Here is a 12,500-nt window from a genome sequence, read left to right as displayed (position 1 = left end):
CCAATAGATCGAAGCACCCGAACATTGCCTTCCTCACTCAGGGAGACCTCTTGACAGCTTCGTGTCATTTCTCACACCTCACCGTAGAATCACGAGATTGCTCTCGGACCCTTAATTTCTCTACTTATTCGTTTCGATACCTTACACTACGTCAAGCTTATTCAATTTGTATATTCGCATGGCGAACGTTTTGATGCGGAGACGTTCAGAGTCCGCGGTACTTCCAACCGGGTATGGTTGCCGTACGACCAACAGGAGATAACATCCAACACACTACAATCCTTTGAGGGTTTTAGGGCATCGTCCCGATACCCTAGCTATGCACAACATTGGCTCATTTACCCGTACTGGTGTCTAAGGTACGACTAGATACTCAACTTGCACCTTGTGACAGTGTTTAGAACACGTTTCTATACATTTTTCATTTTTGTGTCACGACACCATACCCTCTTACTATAGCCAACGAACAACATCACCTTACCACAAGTGACCATTTTTATCCGTCCCTACATTAAACGACTTTGACACATTTTTCTCCTATACCTCCATACAAGTCTGAGGGCCGGGTGAATTTTCGCTTTTTACCTTTGGACAAGTCGGTCACCCTTACTTTTCCCCATACATATGAGCCAAGCAGAGGCTCATTTACCCGTACTGGTGTCTAAGGTACGACTAGATACTCAATTTGCACCTTGTGACAGTGTTTAGAACACGTTCCCATACATTTTTCATTTTTGTGTCACGACACCATACCCTCTTACTATAGCCAATGAACAACATCACTTTACCACAAGTGACCATTTTTATCCATCCCAAAATTAAACGACCTCGGAATTTTTTTCTCCTACATCGCCATACAACTTTGAGGGTCGGGTGACTTTTGCTATTTACCGTCGGAGATCACTTTTCATGCTTAAAAATGCATCCTGACACAGTTTTACTCAAAGTTAGAGTCAAAAAAATTTTTGTCTAAAAATCTTCCGTCGGTCATACCGATACCCATGTCCTATAACTTGTACCAAGTTGTGAAGGGTACATTTTGACAAAAATCCAAAAAAATCTTTAAAAAGTCGCTATTGCTTATTGCATTCAGCATCGTTAGACGACTCTTATATGCCTTGGATGACCACTGTCTGATGATTATTTTAGCTTTTATGCCAAAATTTTGATTTCGTGTCTTACGTCCCTACATTAGACGACCTTGGATTTTCGTCTCCTGCACCGCCATGCAACTTTGATGGTCGGGTAACTTTCGCTATTTACTGTCGGAGATCACTTTTCATGATTAATAATGCATCCTGAGACCGTTTTACTCAAAGTTAGAGCAAAAAAATTTTTTGTCCAAAAATCTTCCGTCGGTCATACCGGTACCCATGTCCTATGACTTGTACCAAGTTGTGAAGGGTACATTTTGACAAAAATCCAAAAAAATCATTAAAAAGTCGCTATTGCTTATTGCATTCAGCATCGTTAGACGACTCTTATATGCCTTGGATGACCACTGTCTGATGATTATTTTAGCTTTTATGCCAAAATTTTGATTTCGTGTCTTACGTCCCTACATTAGACGACCTTGGATTTTCGTCTCCTGCACCGCCATGCAACTTTGATGGTCGGGTAACTTTCGCTATTTACTGTCGGAGATCACTTTTCATGATTAATAATGCATCCTGAGACCGTTTTACTCAAAGTTAGAGCAAAAAAATTTTTTGTCCAAAAATCTTCCGTCGGTCATACCGGTACCCTTGTCCTATGACTTGTACCAAGTTGTGAAGGGTACATTTTGACAAAAATCCAAAAAAATCTTTAAAAAGTCGCTATTGCTTATTGCATTCAGCATCGTTAGACGACTCTTATATGCCTTGGATGACCACTGTCTGATGATTATTTTAGATTTTATGCCAAAATTTTGATTTCGTGTCTTACGTCCCTACATTAGACGACCTTGGATTTTCTTCTCCCACACCGCCATACAACTTTGATGGTCGGGTGACTTTTGCTATTTACTGTCGGTGTTCACTTTTCGTGGTTAAATATGTATTCTGAGACAGTTTTACTCAAAGTTAGAGAAAAAAAATTTCTTCTCAATAAATCCCCCGAAACCAATGTCTTATACATTGAACCAGGTTATGAGGCGCACCTGTGTGTGAAGAGTTCTTCGTGTGGTTTATAGACATTTCAGGCACTTGGTATATAGTTTTGGTTTGTGCCCAAGTCCCGTACTTAGAGATATTTTTGGTTTCGGACCAACCAATTCGACTTGCCTTCATCTCTTGTTAGGTTTATAATATCAATACTCGAACTTATATGCATGTTCAGGGACATCATTTTAACTTTCGGTTTGCGCACAAGTCCCGAACTTAGTGATGTTTTTGGTTTTGGACCAACCAATTCGACTTGCCTTCATCTCTTGTTAGGTTTATAATATCAATACTCGAACTTATATGCATGTTCAGGGACATCATTTTAACTTTCGGTTTGCACCCAAGTCCCGAACTTAGAGATATTTTTGGTTTCGGACCAACCAATTCGACTTGCCTTCATCTCTTGTTAGGTTTATAATATCAATACTCGAACTTATATGCATGTTCAGGGACATCATTTTAACTTTCGGTTTGTACCCAAGTCCCGAACTTAGTGATATTTTTGGTTTCTCACCAACCAAATCGACTTGCCTTCATCTCTTGTTAGGTTTATAATATCAATACTCGAACTTATATACATGTTCAGGGACATCATTTTAACTTTCGGTTTGCACCCAAGTCCCGAACTTAGAGATATTTTTGGTTTTGGACCAACCAATTCGACTTGCGTTCATCTCTTGTTCGGTTTATAATATCAATACTCGAACTTATATGCATGTTCAGGGACATCATTTTAACTTTCGGTTTGTACCCAAGTCCCGAACTTAGAGATATTTTTGGTTTTGGACCAACCAATTCGACTTGCCTTCATCTCTTTTTAGGTTTATAATATCAATACTCGAACTTATATGCATGTTCAGGGACATCATATTAACTTTCGGTTTGTACCCAAGTCCCGAACTTAGTGATATTTTTGGTTTCCGACCAACCAATTCGACTTGCCTTCATCTCTTGTTAGGTTTATAATATCAATACTCGAACTTATATGCATGTTCAGGGACATCATTTTAACATTCGGTTTGTACCCAAGTCCCGAACTTAGTGATATTTTTGGTTTCCGACCAACCAATTCGACTTGCCTTCATCTCTTGTTAGGTTTATAATATCAATACTCGAACTTATATGCATGTTCAGGGACATCATTTTAACTTTCGGTTTGCACCCAAGTCCCGAACTTAGAGATATTTTTGGTTTTGGACCAACCAATTCGACTTGCCTTCATCTCTTGTTAGGTTTATAATATCAATACTCGAACTTATATGCATGTTCAGGGACATCATATTCACTTTCGGTTTGCACCCAAGTCCCGAACTTAGTGATATTTTTGGTTTCTTACCAACCAATTCGACTTGCCTTCATCTCTTGTTAGGTTTATAATATCAATACTCGAACTTATATGCATGTTCAGGGACATCATATTCACTTTCGGTTTTTACCCAAGTCCCGAACTTAGAGATATTTTTGGTTTCTTATCAACCAATTCGACTTGCCTTCATCTCTTGTTAGGTTTATAATATCAATACTCGAACTTATATGCATGTTCAAGGACATCATTTTCACTTTCGGTTTGTACCCAAGTCCCGAACTTAGTGATATTTTTGGTTTCTTAGCAACCAATTCGACTTGCCTTCATCTCTTGTTAGGTTTATAATATCAATACTCGAACTTATATGCATGTTCAGGGACATCATTTTAACTTTCGGTTTGTACCCAAGTCCCGAACTTAGTGATATTTTTGGTTTTGGACCAACCAATTCGACTTGCCTTCATCTCTTGTTAGGTTTATAATATCAATACTCGAACTTATATGCATGTTCAGGGACATCATTTTAACTTTCGGTTTGTACCCAAGTCCCGAACTTAGAGATATTTTTGGTTTTGGACCAACCAATTCGACTTGTCTTCATCTCTTGTTAGGTTTATAATATCAATACTCGAACTTATATGCATGTTCAGGGACATCATATTCACTTTCGGTTTGCACCCAAGTCCCGAACTTAGTGATATTTTTGGTTTCTTATCAACCAATTCGACTTGCCTTCATCTCTTGTTAGGTTTATAATATCAATACTCGAACTTATATGCATGTTCAGGGACATCATTTTAACTTTCGGTTTGCACCCAAGTCCCGAACTTAGAGATATTTTTGGTTTTGGACCAACCAATTCGACTTGCCTTCATCTCTTGTTAGGTTTATAATATCAATACTCGAACTTATATGCATGTTCAGGGACATCATTTTAACATTCGGTTTGTACCCAAGTCCCGAACTTAGTGATATTTTTGGTTTCCGATCAACCAATTCGACTTGCCTTCATCTCTTGTTAGGTTTATAATATCAATACTCGAACTTATATGCATGTTCAGGGACATCATTTTAACTTTCGGTTTGCACCCAAGTCCCGAACTTAGAGATATTTTTGGTTTTGGACCAACCAATTCGACTTGCCTTCATCTCTTGTTAGGTTTATAATATCAATACTCGAACTTATATGCATGTTCAGGGACATCATATTCACTTTCGGTTTGCACCCAAGTCCCGAACTTAGTGATATTTTTGGTTTCTTACCAACCAATTCGACTTGCCTTCATCTCTTGTTAGGTTTATAATATCAATACTCGAACTTATATGCATGTTCAGGGACATCATATTCACTTTCGGTTTTTACCCAAGTCCCGAACTTAGAGATATTTTTGGTTTCTTATCAACCAATTCGACTTGCCTTCATCTCTTGTTAGGTTTATAATATCAATACTCGAACTTATATGCATGTTCAAGGACATCATTTTCACTTTCGGTTTGTACCCAAGTCCCGAACTTAGTGATATTTTTGGTTTCTTAGCAACCAATTCGACTTGCCTTCATCTCTTGTTAGGTTTATAATATCAATACTCGAACTTATATGCATGTTCAGGGACATCATTTTAACTTTCGGTTTGTACCCAAGTCCCGAACTTAGTGATATTTTTGGTTTTGGACCAACCAATTCGACTTGCCTTCATCTCTTGTTAGGTTTATAATATCAATACTCGAACTGATATGCATGTTCAGGGACATCATTTTAACTTTCGGTTTGTACCCAAGTCCCGAACTTAGAGATATTTTTGGTTTTGGACCAACCAATTCGACTTGCCTTCATCTCTTGTTAGGTTTATAATATCAATACTCGAACTTATATGCATGTTCAGGGACATCATATTAACTTTCGGTTTGTACCCAAGTCCCGAACTTAGAGATATTTTTGGTTTCTTACCAACCAATTCGACTTGCCTTCATCTCTTGTTAGGTTTATAATATCAATACTCGAACTTATATGCATGTTCAGGGACATCATATTCACTTTCGGTTTGCACCCAAGTCCCGAACTTAGTGATATTTTTGGTTTCTTACCAACCAATTCGACTTGCCTTCATCTCTTGTTAGGTTTATAATATCAATACTCGAACTTATATGCATGTTCAGGGACATCATTTTAACTTTCGGTTTGCACCCAAGTCCCGAACTTAGAGATATTTTTGGTTTCGGACCAACCAATTCGACTTGCCTTCATCTCTTGTTAGGTTTATAATATCAATACTCGAACTTATATGCATGTTCAGGGACATCATTTTAACATTCGGTTTGTACCCAAGTCCCGAACTTAGTGATATTTTTGGTTTCCGACCAACCAATTCGACTTGCCTTCATCTCTTGTTAGGTTTATAATATCAATACTCGAACTTATATGCATGTTCAGGGACATCATTTTAACTTTCGGTTTGCACCCAAGTCCCGAACTTAGAGATATTTTTGGTTTTGGACCAACCAATTCGACTTGCCTTCATCTCTTGTTAGGTTTATAATATCAATACTCGAACTTATATGCATGTTCAGGGACATCATATTAACTATTGGTTTGCGCACAAGTCCCGAACTTAGTGATATTTTTGGTTTCCAACCAACCAATTCGACTTGCCTTCATCTCTTGTTAGGTTTATAATATCAATACTCGAACTTATATGCATGTTCAGGGACATCATTTTAACTTTCGGTTTGCACCCAAGTCCCGAACTTAGAGATATTTTTGGTTTCTCACCAACCAATTCGACTTGCCTTCATCTCTTGTTAGGTTTATAATATCAATACTCGAACTTATATGCATGTTCAGGGACATCATTTTAACTTTTGGTTTGCGCACAAGTCCCGAACTTAGTGATATTTTTGGTTTCCGACCAACCAATTCGACTTGCCTTCATCTCTTGTTAGGTTTATAATATCAATACTCGAACTTATATGCATGTTCAGGGACATCATATTAACTTTCAGTTTGTACCCAAGTCCCGAACTTAGAGACATTTTTGGTTTCGGACCAACCAATTCGACTTGCCTTCATCTCTTGTTAGGTTTATAAAATCAATACTCGAACTTATATGCATGTTCAGGGACATCATTTTAACTTTCGGTTTGCACCCAAGTCCCGAACTTAGAGATATTTTTGGTTTTGGACCAACCAATTCGACTTGCCTTCATCTCTTGTTAGGTTTATAATATCAATACTCGAACTTATATGCATGTTCAGGGACGTCATATTAACTTTTGGTTTGCACCCAAGTCCCGAACTTAGTGATATATTTGGTTTTGGACCAACCAATTCGACTTGCCTTCATCTCTTGTTAGGTTTATAATATCAATACTCGAACTTATATGCATGTTCAGGGACATCATTTTAACTTTCGGTTTGCACCCAAGTCCCGAACTTAGAGATATTTTTGGTTTTGGACCAACCAATTCGACTTGCCTTCATCTCTTGTTAGGTTTATAAAATCAATACTCGAACTTATATGCATGTTCAGGGACATCATTTTAACTTTTGGTTTGCGCACAAGTCCCGAACTTAGAGATATTTTTGGTTTCCGACCAACCAATTCGACTTGCCTTCATCTCTTGTTAGGTTTATAATATCAATACTCGAACTTATATGCATGTTCAGGGACATCATATTAACTTTCGGTTTGTACCCAAGTCCCGAACTTAGAGATATTTTTGGTTTCTCACCAACCAATTCGACTTGCCTTCATCTCTTGTTAGGTTTATAATATCAATACTCGAACTTATATGCATGTTCAGGGACATCATTTTAACTTTCGGTTTGTACCCAAGTCCCGAACTTAGAGATATTTTTGGTTTCTTACTTACCAATTCGACTTGCCTTCATCTCTTGTTAGGTTTATAATATCAATACTCGAACTTATATGCATGTTCAGGGACATCATATTAACTTTTGGTTTGCGCACAAGTCCCGAACTTAGAGATATTTTTGGTTTTGGACCAACCAATTCGACTTGCCTTCATCTCTTGTGAGGTTTATAATATCAATACTCGAACTTATATGCATGTTCAGGGACATTATTTTAACTTTCGGTTTGTACCCAAGTCCCGAACTTAGAGATATTTTTGGTTTTGGACCAACCAATTCGACTTGCCTTCATCTCTTTTTAGGTTTATAATATCAATACTCGAACTTATATGCATGTTCAGGGACATCATATTAACTTTCGGTTTGTACCCAAGTCCCGAACTTAGTGATATTTTTGGTTTCCGACCAACCAATTCGACTTGCCTTCATCTCTTGTTAGGTTTATAATATCAATACTCGAACTTATATGCATGTTCAGGGACATCATTTTAACTTTCGGTTTGCACCCAAGTCCCGAACTTAGAGATATTTTTGGTTTCTCACCAACCAATTCGACTTGCCTTCATCTCTTGTTAGGTTTATAATATCAATACTCGAACTTATATGCATGTTCAGGGACATCATTTTAACTTTCGGTTTGTACCCAAGTCCCGAACTTAGAGATATTTTTGGTTTCTTATCAACCAATTCGACTTGCCTTCATCTCTTGTTAGGTTTATAATATCAATACTCGAACTTATATGCATGTTCAAGGACATCATTTTAACTTTCGGTTTGTACCCAAGTCCCGAACTTAGTGATATTTTTGGTTTCTCACCAACCAATTCGACTTGCCTTCATCTCTTGTTAGGTTTATAATATCAATGCTCGAACTTATATGCATGTTCAGGGACATCATTTTAACTTTTGGTTTGCGCACAAGTCCCGAACTTAGTGATATTTTTGGTTTCCGACCAACCAATTCGACTTGCCTTCATCTCTTGTTAGGTTAACAAAATTTTTAATGCAATAGCATGTATTTTGTGAGTTTATGTCCGAGGGATTTAAGTACCGGACTTAGAAAAATTTTTGAAGTCCAAACATTCAATTTGGACTCCATACTCCATTGCTCCTCTAAGAGGTACCTAGTACCCCGTAGCGAAGCAACCGTCACGTTTGAACTTTCCACTAGGAGGTGCAGCCATCACTCGACATGTTAATCATTATCACCCCATACTACTCTCTATATCCGGATACGGCGCTAACCCGATTGCTTGCCCCGACAGCAATCGACCCACTCGTAAGCGGGTTACCCGTAGGTAAGTCAACGATGCGTATTGCCCCCTTCAAGCAAACCGATCATCACTCCGTGGAGGAGTAATGACGGACCCGTACCGGTATCAACTGCATATGATCAACATTCTTATGAACCCACACACTCTTCGCTTATATGCTCAGTAACATTTCAATTCTCTCTCTGTCTTTCGTTTTCCAACTCATTCATCGTGCATACTGAACACACCCGGAAAGGTGCGACAGTACACACGAATACACCACCAAGCATGGGTCGCCTGAGAGGATCGATGCGAACGCATCTCTACAACTCGCAGCTCCCAGCCTGAAGTCCCGTCGTTTGCGGGCGGTCGGTAGGCATCGAAACTAGTCAAGTCCACGGTCGGCGAGGTCAGCTGCCACCAGTGTTCCCTATGGTCAGGTACTAACACGTGCGGTGCGACCCTGCGCGATGCGGCCAAGTCTAGAAGCGGGGATGAGGCGCCAGGCTGCGAGGCAGCGCCAGCGTATCTCGGAGGGTTGTTAGGCCCGCTAGCTTACGATTGCCTATGGGGGTTTGAAGCGCTATCAGCTCGGATTGGTTACGACCTTAGAGGCGTTCAGGCATAATCCAGCGGACGTAGCGTCATACCAAAGTCCGGTCGAACTAGTATTGAGCCAGTGGTCCGTACCTGTGGTTCCTCTCGTACTGCACAGGAATTCCGTTAAGATAGCACAAATGCACACACCAGTAGGGTAAAACTAACCTGTCTCACGACGGTCTAAACCCAGCTCACGTTCCCTTGAAAGGGTGAACAATCCTACGCTTTGGGAATTTTGCTTCACAATGATAGGAAGAGCCGACATCGAAGGATCAAAAAGTCACGTCGCTATGAACGCTTGGCGACCACAAGCCAGTTATCCCTGTCACCGTAGGCAACGACATCAGCCGCCGAACAACAACATCGGCACGGCCAGGCATGCCGGTACCCGGTGGAAAACTGCGCAGTTTGACAGCTCCTGCTTCGCCACCGCCCTTTCCATCGGACGGTTCGAGCTGGCGCAGACACCGGAAGACCTGGTCGGCGGGCTTACTGCAGCGTGCGATGGCACAATGGAGCGGGTGCATGGGGCGACCTTCCACCAAGCGCCGAGGATGTACTGGTGGACACCCGAGATCGACCGGCTGAGGGAGGAGTGCGAAGCTGCAGAACGGCGACGTCGCAGCGCCCCGCCTGATGAGCGCCTCGCGCTGACCGCCCAGCTCCTGAGCTCGCGGAGGATGCTGGCGAGCGAGATCCAGCGCAGCAAGGATCGCTGCATGCAGGAGCTCATTGACGGGGTGGAGAACGATGTATTTGGGCTCGGGTACAAGGTGGTGCTGGCCAAGCTGCGCAGTCGCGCACCACCTGAAACCGACCGAGCAGTACTCCAGCCGATCGTTGACGCACTTTTCCCGACGCACCCTCCGTTCGATTGGCCTACCATCGCAGCCGAGGGCGACACGGAGGAGGTCCGGCCGGTCACGCAGGACGAGGTGTTGGCCGTTGCAGCCAGGATGGCATCGTCCAAGGCGCCAGGACTCGACGGCATCCCCAACGCGGCGGTGAAGACCGCGATCCGAGAGCACCCGGAGGTCTTCACCCGAGTGTTCAACGACCTGTTGCGGCGGGGAGAGTTTCCGACGCCATGGAAGGCGGCGCGGCTGGTGCTAATCCCGAAGCCAGGCAAACCCCCTGGCGAGCCATCGTCGTGGCGGCCGCTGCTGATGCTGGGTGCAGTCCCGAAGGTGTTCGAGCGGATTATCCTCGACCGCCTGAACGAGCACCTGGAGGACAGCAGTGCACCCCGCTTGTCGCCCGAGCAGTATGGTTTTCGCCGCGGACGATCGACGGTGCAGGCCATCCAGCGGGTCGTCGAGCGAGGCCTGTACGCGAGGACGTTCCACCGCACCAATGGCAGAGACCCTCGCTGCCTGATGGTGGCATCTCTGGACGTGCGGAACGCCTTTAACTCGGCCAGCTGGACGGCGATTGCAGCAGCTCTCCAGCGGATGAGCGTACCGTCAGCGCTCCAGCGAGTCTTGCGCAGCTACTTCTCGGGACGGGAGCTGCTTTTCGAGACCGCCGAGGGACCAGTTCGCAGGACAGTCACGGCAGGCGTACCACAGGGCTCTATACTAGGGCCGACCCTGTGGAACGTCATGTATGATGGTGTGCTGCGGCTGACGCTGCCGGACGGTGCGGAAGCGATCGGCTTCGCGGACGATTTGGTCGTTCTGGCGGGAGGAGCGACACCACAGGCGGCAGCGGAACTGGCTGAGCAGGCGATCGGCATCATCAACTCGTGGATGGCAGCACATCATCTGGAGCTTGCTCCGGCCAAGACCGAGTTGGTAATGATGTCCACGATGCGGAGGGCGAACACGCAGGCGCCGGTGACCATCGCGGGCGTGCAGAGGATGCCAACACGGACGATTAAGTACCTTGGGGTCATGCTGGAGGACCACCTGTCTTGGAATGCCCACGTCGAGTGCGTCTCCGCAAAAGCACTCCGTGTGGCACAGGCGGTATCCCGGTTGATGCGGAACCACAGCGGCCCCAAGGGTGCTAAACGACGATTGCTCGCGTCAGTCGTGGACTCGACGCTGCGGTACGCTGCTCCAGTGTGGCACGAGGCAGTTCGCACTCAATGGAACCGCAGGAGGTTGAACCGGGTGCAGGGCCTCTACGCGAGACCGGTAGCCCGCACATTTATATCGGTGCGCGGCGAGGTGGCCACTGTCCTTGCAAGCGTCATCCCGATCTGCCTGCAGATCACGGAGGACGCAAGGTGCTACCAGCGACGCCAGCAGACCGGTACGCCTACGAGCAGCATCCGCAGGGAGGAGCGAACGGCCACCATCGCCCAGTGGCAGGCCGAGTGGGACGAGTTGGCACCGACGAGCCGTTTTACCCGGTGGACACACCGGCTAATCCCAGACATCGCAACGTGGAAGGGCCGGCCGCATGGGGAGATGACCTTTCATCTCGCCCAGCTCCTCTCCGGCCATGGCTTCTTTCACGACTACCTCCACGCGCAGCACTTCTCGCCGTCGGCGGACTGTGCTAGATGTCCGGGAGTGGCAGAATCGGCGGAGCATGCGTTCTTCGACTGCCCACGGTTCGCGGACGTCCGTGGCGAACTGCTGGGCGAGGACACGGCAGCGGCGGTCACTCCAGACAACCTTCTGACGTTCATGCTGGAGAACCGTCAGAACTGGAGCAACGTCTGTGAGGCAGCCAAACGCATCACCTGTGCTCTGCAGCAGGAATGGTACGTCGAGCGGGCAACCAGCGCGGACGCAGAAATGCGCCAGGCGGCACAACGCCTTGACGAGGCTCATGCAGCAACGGTCCGGGAGAGGTATGATCGGCGCAACGAAGCGCGTCGACTGAGGACGCAGGAGCGACGGGCGGCACGCGGCGAGCCTCCACCAGCAAGGCATCCGGACGGGAGCTTGCTAACGCCGGAAGAGCTGGCGGAACTTGAAGAGCAGCGTCGGAGCGTTCGCGAGCGGGTCAGGCGACACCGCGCGAGAAGGCGGCTGGAAGCTGGTGAAGTCATCACCAGCGATGACATATTGCTGGCCCTTTTCGGCTTGGACTAGGGCAGCTAGGCATCGCAGGCGAACAAGCAGCGCTCCCTGCCATCGGGTCACCTCGCGGTGGGTTGGGAGGGAGTGGATGGGAGGGCAGGGCTTTGTTCCCTCGTGGGGGATGTGTAAAACCATTACCTGTATTGAATAAAGACCTACCTTCTTGTTTAAAAAAAAAAAAAAAAAAAAAAAAAGCCAGTTATCCCTGTGGTAACTTTTCTGACACCTCTTGCTAAAAACTCGTTATAACCAAAAGGATCGTAAGGCCAAGCTTTCGCTGTCCCGGAGTGT

The 12,500-nt window shown here is 44.9% G+C and overlaps 1 pseudogene; it reads right to left on the bottom strand.

The window, feature by feature from the left end:
• Positions 1-8,848: 8,848 nt before the first annotated feature.
• LOC126566782 (large subunit ribosomal RNA) overlaps positions 8,849-12,500 on the bottom strand; it is a 7,061-nt pseudogene continuing 3,409 nt past the window's right edge.

This window comes from Anopheles maculipalpis (genome assembly GCF_943734695.1).
Source record: "Anopheles maculipalpis chromosome X unlocalized genomic scaffold, idAnoMacuDA_375_x X_unloc_3, whole genome shotgun sequence".
NCBI lineage: Eukaryota > Metazoa > Arthropoda > Insecta > Diptera > Culicidae > Anopheles > Anopheles maculipalpis.
The sequence above is the reverse complement of the archived record's forward strand: the minus strand, read 5'-3'. Positions and strand labels throughout refer to the sequence as shown.